The sequence below is a fragment of the Marmota marmota genome, unplaced genomic scaffold, assembly GCF_001458135.2.
Source record: "Marmota marmota marmota unplaced genomic scaffold, marMar, whole genome shotgun sequence".
In the NCBI taxonomy this organism is placed as follows: Eukaryota; Metazoa; Chordata; class Mammalia; order Rodentia; family Sciuridae; genus Marmota; species Marmota marmota.
In genome coordinates this window covers 21,584,242-21,606,785 of record NW_026000196.1, presented here as the reverse complement: position 1 = coordinate 21,606,785, position 22,544 = coordinate 21,584,242, and the positions used below count along the sequence as shown (strand labels likewise).

Sequence of the window (22,544 nt, the reverse complement as noted above, 5' to 3'; positions counted from 1 at the left end):
AGGATTCCAACTTTGAGCCCAGCTCGGAAACCTAGTGAGATCCTCTCACAAAACAAAAAGGCTGTGATGTAGCTCAGTAGTAGATTGCTTGCCTAGCATGTGGGGAGCCCTTAGTTCAATTCCTAATATTGAGGAGAGGAAGAGATGGGGGAAGAGGAAGAAATAGAGGAGGAGGAGGAGGAGAACAAGAAGAGAAAGAGATATGCCAAGAGAGGAAAGAAAATGTAATCATATTTTATGCTCAATTAAAACCGGGGGGCGGGGCGCTGGGGTTGTGGCTCAGTGGTAGAGAGCTTGCCTGGCATGTACAAGGCACTGGGTTTGATTCTCAGTACCACATATAAATAAATAAATAAATAGATAGATAGAGAGATAGATAGTCCATTGACAACTAAATATATATGTGTATAATATACATACATATGTTTAGTTGTCACGTGTGTGTGTGTATATATACATATGTGTGTGTGTGTGTGTGTATACACACACACACACACACACACCCACACCTAAGCAGAGGCATTTTTCAGCCAAGGCAGGAACACCTTTATTTGGTATCATTTGAGCAGCTTGAAGGAAAGTCTTGAGTTTTCTGATATATATCTGAGTTTTTGTGATATATATATATCACACAGAGACATCAGTCTAGAGGCATAGCTCAGTGGTAGAGCATTTACTTAGCATATGCAAGGCTCTGGGCTCAGTCTCAACCTGAAAAAGAAAAATAGAGAGACAGAGCCAAAAATAAATAAATAAAAATTTTAAAATCATAAAGTTCAATGAATATAAAAGTTATAAATATACTAGAAATTAATACAACTAAATCAATAATGTTTTTCAATATGAATGATCTATATATATACCAATCAAAAGACACAGACTAGGCTGTGAGTGTAGATCCGGAGGTCTCTTCTCTGGGCACAGCCTTGGTTACCTCAGACTTGAATTCCAAAGATACCTCATGGTCCCTGCTGCTGAACCAGAAACCTCCTGTCAATCACCAGTGGCCTACATCGTACTGCCATTGGGGCTGCCTCTTATTCCACTGCTGCCAGCCTAAGATCGTCTGGAGGTCTTCTTTCTGGGTGCTGCTACTACAGAAGAGACCATCGCCCTGGATGTAACTGAAGCACTGCTGCTGACCCCAGAGATGGCCTGGTCATGCTGACCTCACAGCTGCAATTGCAGCTGCCACTGCAGCAGCCACTAATGCTGACCTCTACCTGCTGCTAACAATCACTGCCACTACGACTGCTACCACAGCCTGCTACCACAGGACTGCTTCGGGAGAGCTTCTAGGTTTGGTTGCATGTGGCTGCACCCATTTTGGGACACCAGCTGGGGCCTGAGTGCCAGCAGGTATACCACCATAAGAGCCTCTTTCTGGGGACTCCAGCTAAGACCTGCAGGTACAGTGGGGGAAGGGGTGTCTGCAGGTTTGGAGGAGCCTAAGGTCTTCCTGCTGAGAGTGCTAGTGGCCCTTGTCTTGTTGGGGCATCTCAGAGTTGCTCCTTGGCATGAGTGTATCCCTGGTGGTTTCTCTGCAAGTAGGAGCAGCATTGAGATCATGGGACTGCAGTGTGGCCGAGCCCTGAGGTATCTGAAGCCCAGATTGGTGGGACAGAGACTAGGTTTGCGAGGGATAATCTGGGTTTGGTGATCCCAAGGAATGTAGAGACAGGGCTGAGAAACTGTTGAACACTGACAGAGACAGTTTGATTTTCCAGCAAGATATATTTTATTTTCTGTTTCACTAATCTCTCTACCATATTTGGAACAGGATGCTTTTTACGCATCAGTGTGTGGAAGACAATGATATATGAATGGTGTTTTGCATTTTTGTTGTATTCTTATGTCTTTAATTTTTTTCTCTTTGTATTCTTCCTCTCTCTTGTCTATTTTCTTTCCAACTTTTTTCCAACCAACAGCCAATCTGTTGGCTCCTCTTCCACTCTTTCTGTGAATTTTTACTTCTAGCTTCTCTCTTCCTCCCTTGAAAATATTGCACGCTACACTACCTCTGTTCTCTCATCTACCATTTGAAATTGTAAATCGTTGTAACAAATATTCTTTTTGAACTATAGATAGTAATTGAACTCATCATTTTAGTTTAATGTGATAAAACAGTAGACACCTTAGTGGGAGAACTATTGTGTTTAAGGCTATATATTGTGTACAAGGGGTGCTTGTTGATATTGGTCTCACCGGTAAAGGTGAAGCGCTGGAAAACTTCAGGGACACTATAGGTGTACAGGGTAGAATTTATCTTGCCTTAGGTCCATACTTTTAGATGGGAAAACACACTAACAACATGAAAAAAAAACAAGGGAATAAAGACCCCCAAACAAACCCAGATGTTTCAACAACATAAGCCACTGATAACACAGTAGAAGAAATGTCCAAAAAGGAGTTCAGTTTGTATATAGTTAAATTGATATGTGAAGTATATAGTATAAGCAATGAAATCAAAGAAAAAATACAGGAAGTGAAAGACCACTTCAATAAAGAGTCAGAGATTGTGGGGGAAAAAAACAAGCAGAAATCCTCGAAATGAAGGAATCAGTAAACCAAATTATAAATTCAATAGAAAGCATCATCAACAGATTAGAGTACATGGAAGACAGAACCTCAGAAAATGAAGACAAAATATATAATCTTGAAAGTAGAGTTGAACATGTAGAGAAAATGGTAAGAAACCATAAACATAACACCCAAGAATTATGGGATAACATGAAAAGACCAAATTTAAGAGTGATCGGAATAGATGAAGGAGCAGAGATACAAACCAAAGGAATGCACAATCTTTTGTGCAAAAAAAAAAAAAAAAGAGGGCTTTTTTTTTTTTTTTTTTGCTTTTTTTCTGTGGTTCTGGGGATTGAACACAGGGCCTTAATGCATGCCAGACAAGCACTCTACCAACTGAGCTATACTCCCAGCCCTGCACAATCTTTTCAATGATATAATAGTAGAAAATTTCCCAAACCTAAAGAATGTAATGGAAAATCAAATACAAGAGGCTTACAGGACCCCAAATGTACAAAATTACAGCAGACCCACACCAAGACACATTATAATGAGAATGACTAGCACACAGAATAAAGATAAAATATTAAAGGCTGTGAGAGAAAAAAATCAAATTATGTATAGGGGGACACCAATTTGGATCTCAACTGATTTTTTTCAACCCAGAGTCTCAAAGCTAGGAGGTCCGGGAATAATATATTTCATTCCCTGAAAGAAAATGGATGCCAACCAAGAATTTCATATCCAGCAAAATTAAGTTTCAGATTTGAAGATGAAATTAAAACATTCCATGATAAACAAAAATTAAAAGAATTCACAACCAGAAAGCCTATACTACAGAGCATTCTCAACAACATATTTCATGAGGGTGAGGTGAAAAAAAAAAAGTGAAAACCAGCAAAGGGAGGATCTACACTAAAGGGACATTCAACCAAAGGAGAAACTAAGACAAATCAAAAACCAGAAATAAATCAAAATGACCGGGAATTCAAATCATATCTCAATAATAACCTAAACTCATCAATCAAAAGACAGACTGTCAGATTGCATTAAAAAGCAAGACCCAACAATATGCTGTCTTCAAGAGACTCACCTCATGGGCAAAGACCTCCATAGGTTGAAGGTGAAAAGACAGAAAAAACTTATCACTCTCATGGATTTCGTAAACAAGCAGGAGTTTCCATTCTCATTTCAGATAAAGTAGACTTCAAATTAGAATTAATCGGAAGACACAAAGAAGGACATTTCATACTTCTTAAGGGAAGTATACATAAGCAGGACACAACAATTACAAATATTTATGCACCAAACAATGGAATATCTATGTACATCAAACAAACCCTTTTCAATGTCAAGATTCAAACAGACCACAATACAATAATACTAGGTGACTTTAATATACCTCTTGTACTACTGGACAGATCTTCCAAACAAAAACTAAATAAGGAAACTATAGAACTAAATAATACAATCAATAATTTAGACTTAACAGACACATATAGAATATTTTATCCGTCGATGAGCAAATATACTTCTTCACAGCAGAACATGACTCCTTCTCTAAAATAGACCATATCTTATGCCACAAAGCAACTCTTAGTAAATAAAAAAAAAAAAAACAGAGATAATACCCTACATTCTATCAGACCACAATGGAATTGTGAAATAAACGATAAAATAAAAAAATAGAAGCTACTGTAACAAATAGAAACTAAGTAATACACAATTGAATGATGAATGGATAGTAGAAGAAATCAAGGATGAAATAAAAAAATTCTTAGAGGAAAATTAAAACACTGATATAACATATCAAAATCTCTGGGACAATCTGAAGGCAACACTAAGAGAAAAGTTTATTGCATTGAGTGCATTCATTAAAAGAATAAAAAGTCAACAAATAAATGACTTAACACTACATCTCAAAGCCCTAGAAAAAGAAAAACAAATCAACACCAAAAGCAGTAGAAGAAGGAAATAATTAAAATCAAAGCTGAAATTAATGAATTCAAACAAAAGAAACAATTGAAAAAATTGACAAAACAAAAAGTTGGTTCCTTGAAAAAACAAATAAAATAGATAAAACCCTGACCATGCTAATAAGGACAAAAAGACAGAAAGCTCAAATTACTAAAATACAAGATGAAGAAGGAAATATCACAACAACGAACACATCTGAAATACAGAAGATAATTAGAAACTATTCTGAAAATGCATACTCTAATAAAATAGAAAATATTGAAGACATCAACAAATTATTCTAGACACAATGACCTATCCAAACTGAATGAGGTCATACATGATTTAAATAGATCAATTTCAAGTAATGAAATAGAAAATGCCATCAAAAGCCTACCAATCAAGAAAAGCCCAGGATCAGATGGATTCTCAGCTGAGTTCTACAAGACTTTCAAAGAAGAATTAACACAAATATTCCTCAAAGTATTCCATGAAATAGAAAAGGAGGGAACCCTTCCAAACTCATTCTATGAGGCTAATATCAGCCTGATATCAAAACCAGACAAAGGAAAGAAAACTTCAGACCAATATCCCTGATGAACATAGATGCAAAAATTCTCAATAAAATTCTGGCAAATCACATACAAAAACATATTAAAAAAGACAGTGCACCACAATCAAGTGGGATTCATCCCAGGAATGCAGGGTTGGTTCAACATACACAAATCAATAAATGTAATTCAACATATTAATAGACTTAAAAACAAAAATCATATGATCATCTCAATAGATGCAGAAAAAGCATCTGACAAAATACAACACACCTTTTCATGTTCAAAACACTAGAAAAATTAGGGATAATAGGAATATACTTCAACATTGTAAAAGTTATATATGCTAAGCCCAAGGCCAGCATCATTCTAAATGAAGAAAAATTTAAAGCATTCCCACTAAAAACTGGAACAAGACAAGGATGTCCTCTTTCACAACTTCTATTCAACATCATCCTTGCAACTCTAGCCAGAGCAATTAGACAAAAGAAAGAAATTAAAGGGATACAAATAGGTAAAGAAAAACTCAAACTATCACTATGTGATGATGACATGATTCTATAACTAGAAGATCTAAAAATTCCACCAGAAAACTTCTAGAACTAATAAATGAATTCAGCAAAGCAGCAGGATATAAATTCAACACCCATAAATCAAACACATTCTTATACATCAGCGATGAATCCACTGAAAGAAAAATTAAGAAAACTACTCTATTCACAATAGACTAAAAAAAAAAAAACTTGGGAATCAATCTAACAAAAGAGGTAAAGACCTCTACAATGAAAACTACAGAACACTAAACACAGAAATTGAAGAAAACCTCAGAAGATGGAAAGATCTCCCATGCTCCTGGATAGGCAGAATAAATATTGTCAAAATGGCCATACTACCAAAAGCATTATACAGATTTAATGCAATTCCTATTGAAATCCCAATGACATACTTCATAGAAATAGAAAAAGCAATCATGAAATTTATTTGGAAAAATAAGAGACCCAGAATAGCTAAAGCAATCCTTAGCAAGAAAAGTGAAGCAGGAGGCATCACAACAGACCTTAAACTATACAACAGAGCAATAGTAACAAAAGCAGCATGATATTGGCACCAAAATAGACTTGTAGACCAATGGTACAGAATAGAGGACGCAGAGACAAACCCACATAAATACAGTTATTTCATATAAGACAAGGGTGCCAAAAATATTCACTGGAGAAAAGATAGCCTATTCAACAAATGGTGCTGGAAAAACTGGAAATCCACATGCAGCAAAATGAAATTAAACCTCTATCTCTCACCCTTCACAAAAATCAACTGAAAGTGGATCAAAGACTTAGGTACTAGAACAGAGACCCTACACCTAAAGGAAGAAAAAATAGGCCCTAATCTTCACCACGTTGGCCTAGGATCTGACTTCCTTAACAAGACTTGTAAAGCACAAGAAGTAAAATCAAGAATCAATAAATGGGATGGATTCAAATTGAAAAGCTTCTTCTCAGCAAAGGAAACAAAAATAATGTGAAGAGAGAGCCTACAGATTGGGAGAAAATCTTTACCATATGCACCTTGGATAAAGCATTAATATTTATAAAGAACTCAAAAAACACCAAAAACAAAACAAAGAAAAAACAAACAAACAAATGACCAAATCAATAAATGGGCTAAAATACTAAACAGACAATTCACAGAAGAAATACAATTGATCAACAAATACAATTGATCAACAAATATACACAAGAGTGTTCAACATCTCTAACAATTAGAGAAATGCAAGTCAAACCACTCTAAGATTTCATCTCTCTCCTGTCAGAATGGCAAATTGGTGCAACCACTATGGAAAGCAGTATGGAGATTCCTCAGAAAACTTAAAATGGAACCACCATTTGACCCAGCTATCCCACTCCTTGGTTTATACTCAAAGGTCCTTAAAATCAGCATAGTATAGCCACATCAATGTTTATAGCAGCTCAATTCACAATAGCTAGACTATGGAACCAAACAAGGTGTCCCTCAATAGATGAATGGATAAAGAAAACGTAGTATATATATTCAATGGAATATATTCAGATTTAAAGAAGAGTGAAATTATGGCATTCACCAGTTAATGGTTGGTGTTGGAAAATATCATGCTAAGTGAAATAAGCCAATTCCACAAAACTAAAGGCCAAATGTATTCTCTAATATGCGGATGCTAGCATTACCTTCGATTAGGTAGAGGGAAGTGATGGGGGGAAGGGAGGAGATGTGGGGATAGGAAAGATAATAGAATGAAACAGACATGATTACTGTATGTATATATGTAACTATATGACAAATATGATTCTGCAACATATACACTCAGAAAAATGAAATTATATCCCATCTATGTATATCAAAGTGCATAAATGCATTCTACTGTCATGTATAACTAATTAAAACAAATAAATTTTTTTTAAAAAAAATAAAGGGATGAAGAAAGCTATGCCATGCTAACACTAATCAAAAGAAAACTGGAGGGCTGGAAATATAGCACAGTGGTAGAGTGCTTGCCTAGTATATGTGAGGCCCTGGGTTCAATTCCCAGCACCAATGGAAAAAAAAGAAAGAAAACAGCTATAGTGATTATAGACAAAGCTGACTTCAAAACAAGAAAAATTAAGGACAAAGAGGAACATTTACATAATGATAAAGGGACCATTCCTCCAAGAACATATAACCATCCTTCACATTTATGTGCCTGATAACAGGGCATCAAACTACAAGAGGCAAAAATCTAATCTGGAACTGCAAGGAGAAACAGACACCTACATTATGCTACCAAGAACATATAACCATCCTTCACATTTATGCGCCTGATAACAAAGCATCAAAATACAAGAGGCAAAAATCTAATCTGGAACTGCAAGGAGAAACAGACACCTACATTATGCTAGCTGGAGACTTCATCACTCTTCTTTCAGTAAATGATACATTCAGTATGCAGAAAATCATCATGGATAACAGATGAATTGAATAGCATCATTTAATGGACATTTACAGACTACTTCATTAGAACTCATCAATATTCATAGAACACAACAGTAGAATACACATTCTTCTTAACCTCATGTGGAATATCCAACAAGATATTCCATACTCTAGCTAGTAGTAGCAGCACATGACTGTAATACTAGCAGCTTGGGAGGCTGAGGCAGGAGAACTGTGAGTTCAATGTCAGTCTTGGCAATTTAGTGACACCTTAAGCAACTTAGTGAGATACTGGGACCCTGACTCAAAATAAAAAATAAAAAGTGCTGGGGATATTATTCTGGACCATAAAACATACATCAATAAAATTAAAAGATCATAAATCATACAAAATATGCTATCAGACCACAACAGGATTAAATTAAAAACCAATAACAAAAAAAAAAAATACAAGAAACATATATACCCAGAAATTAATGCACTCCTCAATAATACTTTGGTCAAGGAGGGCATCTCAAGGAAAACATTTTAATATACTAAATTGAATGAAAATGAAAATGCAGCATATAGAAATCTGTGAGATGCAGCTAAAGCAGTTCTCAGATTGAAATTTCTACCCAATGAATGCTTATATTAGAAAAGAAAAAAAGGTCCCAAACCAGTAACATCAACTTCTGCATCAAGAAACTATAAAGAAAGAGTAAAATAAATTTAAGAATGAAAATAATAAAGATAAATCAACAAAATTGAAAACTAGAAAACAGAAAAGAAATAAAACCCAAAGCTGATATTTTGAGATAAATAAAGTTGATAAACCAAGAGACAGAGAGAGGAGAAGGGAGAGTATGCCAGATAAGATATGAAAGATATGAACTGCCATCATTAGAAAAAAAGAATCTTTTCACAGATTCTGTAGATGTTAAAAAGATAATAAAGGAATACTATGAACAACTCTGCACACATTAATTCAACAACTTTGATTAAGTAGAGCAGTTCTTTGAAAACCACAAATTATTATAATTTCTCCAAGATGAAGAAGACAATCTGAATAGTAGTCCTATAACTACTAAAGAAACTGAATTTGTAGTTTAAAAGCTTCTAAAAAAAAAAAAAAAAAAAACAAATTTTCCCATCCCAGATAACTTTACTAGAAAATTTTACCAAACATTTAAATAAGAAATGTTATGGGCTGACCACTCAGAAAACACTCTCAGTCTGAATTTTGTCCATATTAGAGAGTCTTTATTTAGCCAGCTGGCGACTGCTCCCTGCAGGACCCAAATTGTTTCTTCCAAGAATAGCCCTGGGTCCGAGTTCTATGGGGTTTATAAGGGGAAAAACCACATCCTCGAAAAATGTAAGTGCAGGCAAGCAAGCAGGATACAAGGACTGAAAAAGTAGTTAGCAAAGCAAAAACAGACAACCACATCCTGGGTTCAAGCACATTTGTGAGCATATGAAATACAGATTTTTAACATCTTATAAACAGCTTATATAACAGTTTCACATGGGAATCATATAAATGGAGTCACTATGGCTATAATTACTTATACTTGCCTATAGCTATACCTTGTACCTAACTATTGTTCCATTAACCTACACTTATCTGCAACTATATTAACCTATGGGCTTATACTTATCACCTTAGACTGTCCTTTATCTTATTTCTAACAACTTAAATTTTATGTCTTACAGTTCCATGATTACTTCTTTTAACTTATAACTAGCGCAGCTTAACATTATTTATTTTATAACACTTATCACAAAATCCTATTATTCTACTTATTAATATTTCATAACCTATAATCTATAATTTATAATCTATAATGATTAGGCTCAGACCATAACAGAAATAACACCAATTCTACATAATATCTTCCAGAAAATAAAAGAGAGGACAGTAAACCTTTTATAATTTATTTTAAAATGAAACTGTCATATGTAAGAATAGGATTAGGAATGAAAAATGGTACAGCCAGTCTGGAAAGAAAGCAGTTTATTATTAAAAAACAAACACAGACATCCCATGCCATTTACCACCTAAGTTTTTGCCCTAAAGAAATAAAAACAGATTCACAGAAAACCTGCATATAAATGTTTACAGTAGTTGTATTCTCAATCACTCAAAACTGGAAACAATCCTAATGTCCTCCAACAGATAAACATCCTTACCTAGAATACTATTTATATATATTATATATATAGTTGCAACAATATAGTAAGTACTCAGTAAAAGAAGCCAGTTTGGAAAAGTTAAATGCTGGAAGATTCCATTTACATGACGTTCTGAAATGGAAAAACTGTAGGGACAGAGCATAGATTAGTGGCTGGCAGCAGTTATAACCACAAAAGGGCAGTAAAAGTGTTTTTTGGATGATGGAAACATTTTGTATTCTCATTGTGGTGACAGTTACACAAATCTATATGTGTGTTCCAACTCTTCAAATTGTATACACACATTTCATGTAAGTCAATTAAAAAAAAAAAAAAAAGTGAAGAAGGAGCTCCTCTAGACACTTCTGTCTTCAGCCCAGTAACATTAACGCCCTGGAATCAAGGGAACACAAAATCCTGGCTACTATCTTGGAATAGGTAAAAAATTGAATAAAACATACTTGATTTCAACAAATTATCCTGTTGTTGTACTAAGTAGTTTATTCTAGTTTTATTAGAGAAAATAATTTATATTTATGTTTATGTTTACCTCAGAGGGTCTGTGATCTGTTCTCCAAAGAGTCTCAGCCCTACTCATGTTGGAGCAGCCCTGGTGTGGAATGCTGGTTCATGAAGCTACAAGCCACACTACAGTCTTGGAAGCTGGAGGACAGGACTGCCCTGTTAAATGGAGGTGTGTGGGTCACTAGTTCCTAGAAGGCCATTGTACAGGAGACAGGAGAGACGTGGGTGCAGACACATTCTGAGAGAGATGCCAGAGAAATCCAGGACTATTAACCTAGATTTCTCTTTGAAGGAGAGGTGACGGCTGTGCTGAAGCAAGCAGGATAACCGCACCTCCACTACCCTTATCCTCATGGAAATGTAATTATAGGTCTCAGAACCACTCAGAGCTTTGGCAGTCAGCTAGCTAGAGCATTTGGTTCTCTAAAAGACAGAGATTCCAGAGGGATCTTAGACACTAACTTTTTCCTTTCTTTCCCAAAATGTCTGAGATCCTGGACAAGTGGGTGTTATTCCTCCGAAAAAGTAATAAGTGTTCTTTATTCATTCATTCATTCATTTATTATTTGTAGAACTGGGGATTGAACCCAGGGGTTCATGCATGCTAGGCAAGCACTCTAGTACCTAAATAGATGACCAGCCCTTTTTAATATTTTTGTTTGTTTTTAATTTTGAGACCTGGTCTTATTGAGTTACCCACTGTGGCCACAAACTTGTGACCCTCCTGCCTCAGCCTCCCAAGTTATTTTGGGATTATAGGCATGGGTGGCACCATGCCCAGCAGTAATGAGTGCTCTTTAAAAGGTGTATGTATTTACTATTTTGCCTCCTTGTTCACGCTTTTTTTGGAGACAGGATTTTGCTGTTTCCCAGGCAGGCCTCAAACTCGTGTGATCCTCCTACCTTGGCCTCCCAAGGAACTGGGACTACAATGTTCACATTCTCAACAAGCAGATCAGTCAGTCAGATAATGAGCATGAAGTTGCTGCTTGCTTTCTCTTCTCCACTCCTGGAAGAACCATGTCCTTGAGACATGCAGAAGAGGCTGATTACCTCAGGACATCATTTTTTTTTTGCACGGAAAAAAAAAAATAAGCAAATGTTTAATAGGCACAAACACAAAGTAAAACAACTTAAGGAAGGGTTTCCCCTATTTTTCCACTGCAGGGCAAGGTAAGAGGCACACAGAGGTTTGGTGGGGCCTGGAGAGCAGGGCCAGCCCCAACCCTCCAGCATGCCTCCAACAAATTGACAGGAGCCAGCAGGGAGGATCAGATCAGAACCACCCCATTGCTATTCAGCTCACCATAACCTGAGTACACAGTGGCAAGACATAGGAAGGAAGATGTAAATGTTTCATATCTAAAGATACAAAAAAGAAGATGACCTGGAAACTTTACAGAATGCTCCTTTAAAAATCCCTAATTGAGCCTAATGTGATAGCACACAGCTGTAATTCCAGTGACAGGAGGCTATCAAGTTTGAGGCCAGCCTGGGTAACTTAGTGAGACTCTATCTCAAAATAAAAGACAAAAATGGTTAGGGTGATAGAGCCCAGTGATAGAGTGCCCCTGGGCTCAATCCCTCGTACCACCACCAAAAAAAAAAGTGTAACAACTTAGAAAAAAAAATCAAAAGACTAACACAAAGGGGGGACAGCACATCATGGTATGAACTTCAACAGCAACAAAAACTAAAGGAGCTAGGGATGTGGCTCAATGACAGGGCACGTAATTAGCAAGGCCCTAGGTTTGAATCTCAGCATCCATATATTAAAACTAAAAATTTAAAAATGAAAACACCAAAATTAGTAAAACAAAGCAGAAACGTGGTACTCACAGGCTTCAACTCCACAAAATACACATGTATACACCAAACATGAGGAGAGACCTGAAGGAGGTCACGACAGGATCTTAGTTAACAGTCTTTTCAATTAAGGGATCTAAGTTTCTAATTGTTTGAAGAGTCCGCACATTTAGTTGTTTTGAGTAATTTTTCTTTGTAGGCAAGTGGTAGAGCACTTGCCTGGGTTATGGTTTATTTCTGTTTCAGTCAAGTGATCTTAAAGATTGAGAGAGAAATTGGGCTGGGGCTGTGGCTCAAGTGGTAGCGCGCTCGCCTGTCATGCGTGCGGCCCGGGTTCGATCCTCAGCACCACATACAAACAAAGATGTTGTGTCCGCCGAGAACTAAAAAAATAAATAAATATTAAAAAAAAAAAAAAAAACGATTGTGAGAGAAATATACAAAGGGCCCTGGGAAGATTTTNAAAAAAAAGCAATGTTATGACCAAACATTCCCTCTTCTGCCCTGCTCCTCCTCCCGGACCCCATCCTGCATCCATTCTATTCATATGTCATAAAACAGACACATTTTTTAAAAACCAAAACCAGGGAATAACCTTTCTTATTGACTATTCTCTTAAACTAAAATAACAGCCTATAAAATAACAGCTTATAAAATCTACTAGAAAAACCTAAAAACGATTTGATTTACCCCCATTCTCATGACTAATCCAATGTTCCTATCTGAAATTCCAGCCATTCAATTAGGAGCCTAAGGCACAAACATGGTTGCTTTTCTTTGCTCTTTATACATATTTAACAATCCACAGAATCCAAAGAGGATTGAATATTTGGGGTTTCTACTTCTAAAGAATGAGCCTGCTGTGAAGGTCAGTATCAACACCAACAACTCAAAGTCTCTGTAAGAGATTCAGAATTGCCAAAAACTGACCCATCATAAATGTAGATAAACACAGCAGTCCAGAAACCAGGCAAGGGGGAAACCACTGTGGTTTGCTATTGCAACTACTTAAATCCACACCAAACAAAATAAACTAAAACAAAATGTTACAATCCTGTGCTCATACAAAGCTTCCCCAAACAGGATTCTGTAACACTAGGGAAAAAAAAAAAAAAAAAGAAAACTTTGAAGGCTGGGGTTGTGACTCAGTGGTACAGCACTTGCCTAGCATGCATGAAGCACTGGGTTTGATCCTTAGCACTATGTTAAAAAAAAAAAAAAAAAGCTTTGGATGGAACCTTTTCTAAGTTTGATACACATGGGGCTCAAGGACTAAAGAGACTACAAAAATGTTTAACACTGCAGTGACTAGGGACCAACAGGGGACAGGAGCCTGGGATCACCAGGACACTGTAAATTCTATACAAAATGTCTGTCCCTGGCGGGAATAAATTCCCTGCAAGCATCCAGGAACTGATAACATGAAGAAATTCCTGGGAGGGAGTACAGGGAATCAGGAAATAGAGAAGACCAACCATAAATAAGTCCTTCACCAACACCAAACTTTGAGAGCTGTTTGTCTAACATGCATCTATTTTTTAATTATTTAATGATTCTACTCTAAAAGAGCTTTTTAAAATTAATTTGAATTTTTTTTTTGATAGGGTCTCCTTATACTGCCCAGGCTGGCCTTGAACTCTTTCATCCTGCTTCCCCCTCCAGAGTAGCTGGAATTATAGGCCTCCACCACTGCTTCAGGTTTATAAAACATTTCTTAAAAAGTCCTCCTACTTTTTAACTCACAGAATTTTGGAGCTTTGTGGTACCTTAAGACCTTATCTGTTATCTTAAATGACTTGGAAAAACTATTCTCAGGAAAACAAGGCACAAATATCTGAGTCCCAAAGTCATTTCAAGAAATGAGCAGAACTAAAAGTAGTACAGACATCACTGCATAAGGACCTTCCAGTCAACAAAAACCCACATATACAACTATGATCCCATCAGATGATGTCACTGTGACATCCTAGCTCTTAGTTTGTGTTTAAGTACTCTTTGTACCACTATGAAATTGCCTAATAATGCATTTCTCAGAATGTATCCCCTGCAAATATCTGAACTGAGGCATGGCTAGTCCAGGGCTTCACACCCACCTTGTCTATCCCATCAAACCCCACTTCAAGGTGTCTCATGGTCTCCCTCCTCTTGGATGTTCTGGGACTATCACTGCTAAAAATCAGAGCTGAGTTCCCTAACGCTGAAAACATAGAGGGATAGGAAAGGCAGCAGAATACAACAGACACTAGTATGGCAGTATGTAAAAAAGTGGATGTGTAAACGATGTGATTCTGCAATCTGTATAGGGGGTAAAAATGGGAGTTCATAATCCGCTTGAATCAAATGTATGAAATATGATATGTCAAGAGCTTTGTAATGTTTTGAACAACCAATAATAAAAAAAAATAAAGACAAAAAAAAGAATGTGGGCTGATGTTAGAAATTCAGTCTGGAATGTTTGCAATATCTATGAGAGGGTAGAAATGATCAAAGGCAGTTTATTAGTCTAATGCATAAATGTAGGTGTGAGAGACTGAAAAATCTTTACATATGAAGCGTTTTTTCCTCTTCTTTAGACAATGGATCCAGAGAAAAATACCATATTTCATCAAATCCAAGATGCCACTGATTCTAAGAAATGATAAAGAAAATCAGATGTCAAAATCTGAACCAATGCTAAGACAGCATAAATTTAATATGTGCCCCCAAATGTTAGAAATGTTATACTAGGAAAAATGTCTATCTTAGAGTAACACAAAATAAATTATGATTTTTTGGTAGAAGGTACTTAGCTCACAGTGAAAACAGACAGACATTTCTTTTTGTAAGTTTTTTTTTTTTTGACAATGTTGAGAATCAAGCCAAGGGCCTCAAGCACTCTACCACTGAGCTACATCCACCGCCCCACTTTTTGTAACTTTTTATTCTGCTATAATCTCACATTTATATAAATGTTTCAATAACAGTACAAATAATTCTCAAGTATTCCCTTACTCAGCTAGCTTCTCATTTTGCCTCATTTACCATATCCACTTTATCATTCTCACTCCCTCCATATCTTTCCCATGTCTCTCCCACCCTCCTCCCTTTTCACTTGAAATAAAGTTTCAGACTTTGTATGCCATATTCCTAAATACCTAAGTAAGCATTTAGTAAACTTAAAGAGAAAGTCACAGTACATTGATCAAACTCAGGAAATCTGACATGGACATAATACTATTGTTTAATTCCCCATTCAAATACAAATTTTGTCCACTGTCCAACAACATCCTTTACTATGCTCTTTTTTGTTCCAGGTCCAAGATACATTCCAGGGTCATGTACTATATACAATCCATTGAGATCCCTTTAAAATAGAATGGTTCTTCAGTCTTTGTGTTTCTCAACTTTGAAATTTTTTTCTTAAACTTTTTTCAGAGGCTGGGGTTGTGGCTCAGTGGTAGAGTGCTTGGAGGCGCTGGGTTCGATCCTTGGCATCACATTAAATAAATAAATAAATAAACAAACAAACAAAATAAAGGTATTGTGTCCATCTAAACTAAAAAAAATTTTAAAGTTTAAATATTTTTAACTTAAAAAAATTGAGGTTTGTTGTTGTTTAAACTTGATTGAAAAATCTGAAGTGTATATAGGCCGGTATTTTGTAGAATGTCCCACAACAAATGGAGTTTTCTGGAATCTTTGCAAAATTGGATTTAGCTTATGGATTGGGGGTATAATTCAGCAGTAGAAGATATGCATGAGGCCCTGAGTGATATCCCCAGCAAAGGAAGGAAGAAAGGGAGGGAGGGAAGGAGTGAGGAAGGAAGGGAATAATTCAGGTTATTATGGTAGGTATAATGGGAATCCTCCCAGGATGGGGTTGTGCTTTCCTAGTACATCTCATCAGGAGGCACATAATGTCTCACTGCTGGTAATGCTAACTTTGATCACTTGGTTAAGATGTTGTCCACAGCAGGATATCACCTTTTATGCAAAATCTGAATTATGAGAATCTTAGGTAGTAAAATGTACAAATACCATTTATGCAACTTGAAATAATGAAAATTTAGTAGAAATTTAAAATATTGGGCTGGGGATACAGCTCAGTGGTAGAGCATGTACTTAACATGAAGAAGAGCTCAGATTCAGTCCCCAGCACCAATAAAATAAAATGTAACAAAAACTGCTTAATTTCAAAGTCTCATGGTATTGTGCACTATCAACCATTTCTTAGATTTAGTATGTTGGCAGTTGACTGTAGCCACTTCAGTCAGGATGCTGCAAACATCCTGGTGAGGCAATTTTCTGAGGAGCATGAACAAAAAATTAGAAGAGGCCACTGGTATGGGCTGTGGGGTTTGGAAATGGAGCATCCACCTTATGGTCCCTGTCTGGAGTTAGGGGAACAAACTTGCCGTGTCCCGTGTCCCTTCTCTTCATTTACATCCTTGGAGAGCAGTGAAAAAGGTCACCTGAACAGGGGGATAAGTGGCAGAGCTGCAGCCTGTCCTTGGGAATCCCTAGGGTAGAAGGCACTGCCCTCTTAGTTTTCCCCAGACAATGAGTCTTATTTTCCTCTCCTGTCCACGTAGGTCACACATTTCCCAGTCTGTTCAAGGTTCTGTCATCTCTCCCACAGTGGGGAAGTGTGATTTGGCCCATGTTTCCCTGCTTGGTTTTGTTCACTTCCATAAACATGGTTAGAAGCCTGGAGACCACATGGACAGCAATTCAGCACTTTCTACTTCAGGCCAGGTGGAAACTTCCAGATAGCAGAGCTCCTAGGAGTTGTGACAGCCTGTATGCCAAAGTCTATACTGAGCACTTTACCTTTTACGTTCATTTTTTAATTTATAGCTATTCCTAAATCTCTGTGTCCTTGGAACTAAAACTCCAAATCAGTGACTGTTTCCTGACATTATTTGATGTTGTTGGTTCTTGTGTTATGGTTGAATGCCATCTGTGACCCTAAGGAGATCCCAAGACCTCCACTGTGAATGAGCCCTGGGGAGGTGTACCTGGCAGGGCAAGCCCAACACCCTCTTTTTGTGTAGTGGCTGCTGGAGGCTTAAGTTTGTTACAGATCTAATGCCAACATCAGACTGAGTTTTTTAAAATGTTATTTCTGTGGGCATGCATGTGCATAGCAAGCCCACAAGAATTCCCATCTGTACCCTTACCTACAGGATCATATTAATTATGGTTTTTATGTGAAAACACATAACTTTCTTTTTAAAGTAAAGAAATTATCTAGTTACTCTGAGGCAGTGAGAAATGTGTAAATCTCATGTGTCTGGAGACAACACAGCACAGTAGGGGATGTGGAATCTACAAAGGGGTTGTCCAGATCTGGGCAACCTGACCTTCATGTGACCTTAAGTATGCTATTAACCTCACTAACTGTTGAGCTCTCTGTCTGCAAAACGGGAACAATAGCACACCTTGGCTCAGTGAACTGCTCTGAGTGCTACATGAAAGAATTTACAAAAAACACTGAGAACAGGGCCTGGCACATAGTGAACACTCATTCAAAATTTAAACACAAAACACCCAGAGACCTGGACTCCATTTCTGATAGCACCCTGCTCAGTGCAGGGGCCCTAGTAGAGTAGAGATACTACCTGTGTGGTAAGACTCACACAAGCTTGCCACTAACCAAGGACCCAAGCCTGTCCTCCCCCAGTCCCTAGGCCTCCCAGCCTTCAAGTGTGGGGGCCTAATGTACATCAAGGGGTTCAAATGGTCTGTGACTGCTATCAGCCTGGCTGAAGGACCAGGTATGTTATTGCTTACTCTTAATGACAGTCACAGAAGACAAACTCCCTCTCCCTGCAGATGTGAGGCAGTTTTACCATCAAACAGACACTATGCAAAAAGAACTACCTGGATCTCTAATGTCTGGCTCAGCCATGGAGCAGCCAATACTGAAGCCCTGGATTTTTCTTCTGTAGCCTCCCTGTTTAAAACAGACTGAGATGGGTTTCCCAACAACTGGCAGTTAAACCACCCTAACTAGTGTATAAAATCTTTACTGGAGCCTTAAAAACCTAGAGTTTTTTGGTTTTTTTTTTTTTTTTTTGGTTTGTTTGTTTGTTTGCTTGCTTTTGGTACCAGGGATTGAACTCAGGGGCACTTGACCACTTGACCACTGAGCCACATCCCTAGCCCTATTTTGTATTTTATTTAGAGACAGGGTTTCACTGAGTTTCTTAGAACCTCGCTTTTGCTGAGGCTGGTTTTGAACTTGTGATCCTCCTGCCTCAGCCTCCCCAGCTGCTCGGATTACAGGTGTGTGCCAATGTGTCCGGCTAGAACTACTTTTTTTGTGTGTGTGTGGTGCTGAGAATTAGAATCCAGGGCCTTGTGCATGCAAGGCAAGCACTCTACCAACTGAGCTATATCCCCAGCCCTCCTTAGAGCTTTTACAGAATGACATTCCCTAATAAATGATGACCACTTGGAGAAAGTCTAACACACCAAAATCATTACTTATCTGCTATCCAAATTATGGATCTACAAAGTAAATCTTAAAATAAGGTAGCTGAGTTAGAAGAGGATGTATCACTTCACATACATATACACACAAATATACAAAACTTGCCAGTTTTCTCTATTTCCTCTAACAAGATACAAAATAACATTCAATGGACAAAAATCAGTATATATCAGTTCTCATCTCAAACTTGAGTGTATCAGAATTATCTATAGGACTCTGATATACTTCAGAAACTAACAAATGATTTTAATTCAAAGGAGACTATATCCAACCTTTGGGACCTAAGATGCCACATGTGTTAGTATTATTTTTTGAAGTCTGAAGAAGGACAATCCAGAGGAGAGAGAAAAATGGCAATACCAGGTGAAAGCTCCAATCAGGTCAAAAGAGGATAACAATAGAGAGAGCTTCAGAACGCTTTATAGTTCCATAAAAGAACCCTGTTCAATCACAAACTGTGCCAGTCATAATCCAGGAGGCCCAAGGTTACTGAGAAGATGCATAAAGGAAAAGCAAGCTTTCCACTACAGCTTCCTCACCCCAAGAGTCTGACCCAAAGTTCTGGCCTCCTGCTGTGATTAACCAAACCCCTGGCCTTGAGCCTGAATTCCTAATTTGTATTTAAAGCCAAGGACTAAACTGGATCCAAACCTAGAGCCACTGTCATTCAACTACTTATGGAATAACTACAGAATTAGACAGCAAAGTAGCCACAAGCACTGGAAATAACTTTCTAGGCTGGGAAGCCTTGTCAGGTACCTGAAGCTACTCCCCAAATTTCCCAATTTAGGTGTGAAGTAAGGACACTGCTCTGACTTTTGCCTTCCACTTCCATATCTTTTTTGAGCCAGGACAAAAAGACAGGTATCTAGAAGCCACCTATTCATAACAAGATTCACAGGTCAGGTGCCCAAGGTACAAAGGATGTGTTCAGAGGGACTCCTCATACACTAGCTACCAAAAAGCATCTGAAGCTACTCACCATAAAAGGGGGGGCTCTTGAATACTTATAGTTCATACTTTGATACTTATGGTTTGTCATAAAGATTTGGAACAAAGAACATGCTAATTTTAAAGGATTTACAACATGCCATTAGCAAATGACCATATCAGCTCACCCACTTCCAAACAGCCCTGCAAACTGCAAATATGTATGTAGCAAATATGAGTTAGAGAAAATCAGTGTTCCTAATGGTGTATTAAGAATTGTAATGCAAAAATAAATATTAAAAAAAGAAAATCAGTGTTCCATTCAAAGTTTATATAAATTCAATTTAAAAAATTTTAAATCCTAACTTTTTCTCTAGAAAGTGTTCTCTTTTCTAATTTGTTGGTGTTATTATTTGAAGCTCAAATTCTTTAGAGAAGACTTGCTATTTTCTCGTTCTGGAAAAAAAAAAGCTACTATCCTCCAATTTTATTGAATCTGAACTTTATACAAACACACAAATACCACTTTGATTTGTCCAAATACAGTTAAGTATTAAAAACACAGTATTTTACAAGAATGATTTCCCTAATAAATGATGACCACTTGGAGAAACTCTAACACATCAAAATCATTACTTATTTTCTTCCTAAATTATTCATCTACAAAGTAGTCCCAAAATAAGGTAACTGAGTCATATCACACACAAACACACACATATAAAACTAGTCAGTTTCCAGTAACAGGATACAAAATAACAGTCAATACATGACAGTCACATACTTAATAGAGATACAATCTGATAAATGCATCACTGAAGTGATTTCGCCATTGTGCAAACCTGAGAGTGTACTTACACAAACCTAAATAATGTAGGTCAATAATTTGATGGGCCTCTTGTTGAAATCAAGAGATTTGGTAAATAAAAGTGTTTGAGCTGCTGTTCAGGAGTGTGACATACTGTTTTATGGTAAACTTTTTTTTCCCCATAAGTTAGAAGGAGCACATTCTAACCACAGAAAGCATAGTTATAGTAACTAGGTAAACCAGTAACTTTGTTTATTCTCATTATCAAGCATTTACAGGGCTAGTGTTGTTATCTTAGTGTTACAGCACATATTCCGCACGGATGAGACCCATTATACTTTTAATGCCTACAAGTAGCAGCAAAGTAGGTTTGTTTACATCAGCATCATCACAAACACATGCTTGATGCATGGAGCTAGGATATTACAATCACTACGAGGTTACAATGTCAGTAGGCAATACGGATATTTAAGTTTCATTATAATCTTATGGTACCACCATCATATTTGTAGCCTGTCAAATATGTTGCACATGACTGTGAACCAGTTTGATCTGTTAGTTTAAGCCACTACTAGATAACGTATAGGTCAAACGGAGCAGCCCTAACCATCTAAGTATTTTCCTTTTAATATACACACACTCTTACACACAGAACTGTTCATCCTAATATTCTGTTAAACAAACACCTTTCACTATCTTTCCCCACTACCCCTCCACCTCGCTTTAAAAGTAACATAAATCCATTATGAAAAGCCAGAAATCACAGCAAAGACTTCTGAGAAGAAACACCATCACTCATAGTTCCTCCCAACTACTGACCTTGAGCATCACAATCTCCTGGAGGCACCTCTCTGGACCTTCTCTGTGGTCCCAAAGTTTGGCCTGTCTGGTAGAGCAGAAAGAAACCGTACACCGTAACACCCTCTTCACTTCCATGCTGTGTAAACACACAATCCCATACAGTGCTCCCAACAATGTGGCATTAATACAAGGGCAAATGTGTGAGTGTGAAACATGGGATTTGTGACTGGACACACTGATGGGAGGAAAGGGGTGATTTTGCAACACTAGTACAACAGAACTCCCAACAAACAGTCTTCTCCAACCGCAAGAATGGTGTCCAGATTTCCAAAAATCTTCCCAAGCACAAACTGGTTAATACTACCAAAGGAAGCAGGTAAGAACTCTGTGGTGGGAGAGGCCACAGGAGAGAATACTGCGCAATGACTGGGCGCCAATAGAAGCTCAGAGGGTCCTTACACCCTCCAAAAGAGGGGCAAAGTAGGGGTCCCCAGCACTGACACCCCAAGACGCAGCAACACGAGGTATGAGAAGGAGGAAGGTCCAGCCTCAGGTACTTAAGACCACCACAGCTCCATCCATCAGTTTGACCCCTTCTTTGCAAAGGTAACTGTGTTACCGACCCTATCCAGGACCGCCCGCCAGTGGCTGAATGGTCCCTTCACAAGGGGCCAGAACACAAAGTACTCCAAGGTGCACAGGCACTTCGGAAAGGCGATCGACGGAAGACCTTGTTTTTAACAAGTTTAGTCAAGCACCCGGACTCCCTCTTGTAAGTTAAAGTGGTGACCACTCCCTCCCCAGCCCAGAAGGTGGCAGAAAAAACAGGACACTACGTCAGACTTACCGTGTCTGCCCTGGTGCCCCCAACAAGTCCCAGCGGCCGCGCACCTGGGGGCGGTGTGAGGACTCGGACCCCGCGCGGCGCCAGGAGGTACTGGAGAAGCGTATGCGCGAACGCCCGCGGACGCCCGGGCTCCGACTCACCCGGGGAGTGAGTGGGAGTCTCGGCTCTCCGCCAGCGCGCGGGGCCAGGGACGCGGGCCGGCGCGGGCGCCCACTCCGCCTCCAG

The 22,544-nt window shown here is 38.0% G+C and overlaps 1 protein-coding gene across 2 annotated transcripts in view; it reads right to left on the bottom strand.

The window, feature by feature from the left end:
• Ninl (ninein like) overlaps positions 1-22,538 on the bottom strand; it is a 152,302-nt gene extending 129,764 nt beyond the window's left edge. The window contains exons 1-2 of one of the 2 annotated variants that reach the window (XM_048790406.1): positions 22,320-22,538; positions 21,491-21,557 (exon numbers count right to left, since the gene is read on the bottom strand). The gene's annotated coding sequence lies outside the window, so the exon portion shown is untranslated. The remainder of the gene's footprint in view (positions 1-21,490; positions 21,558-22,319) is intronic. The other variant, XM_015493160.2, reaches the window with a different exon arrangement.
• Between the last annotated feature and the right edge of the window lie 6 nt (positions 22,539-22,544).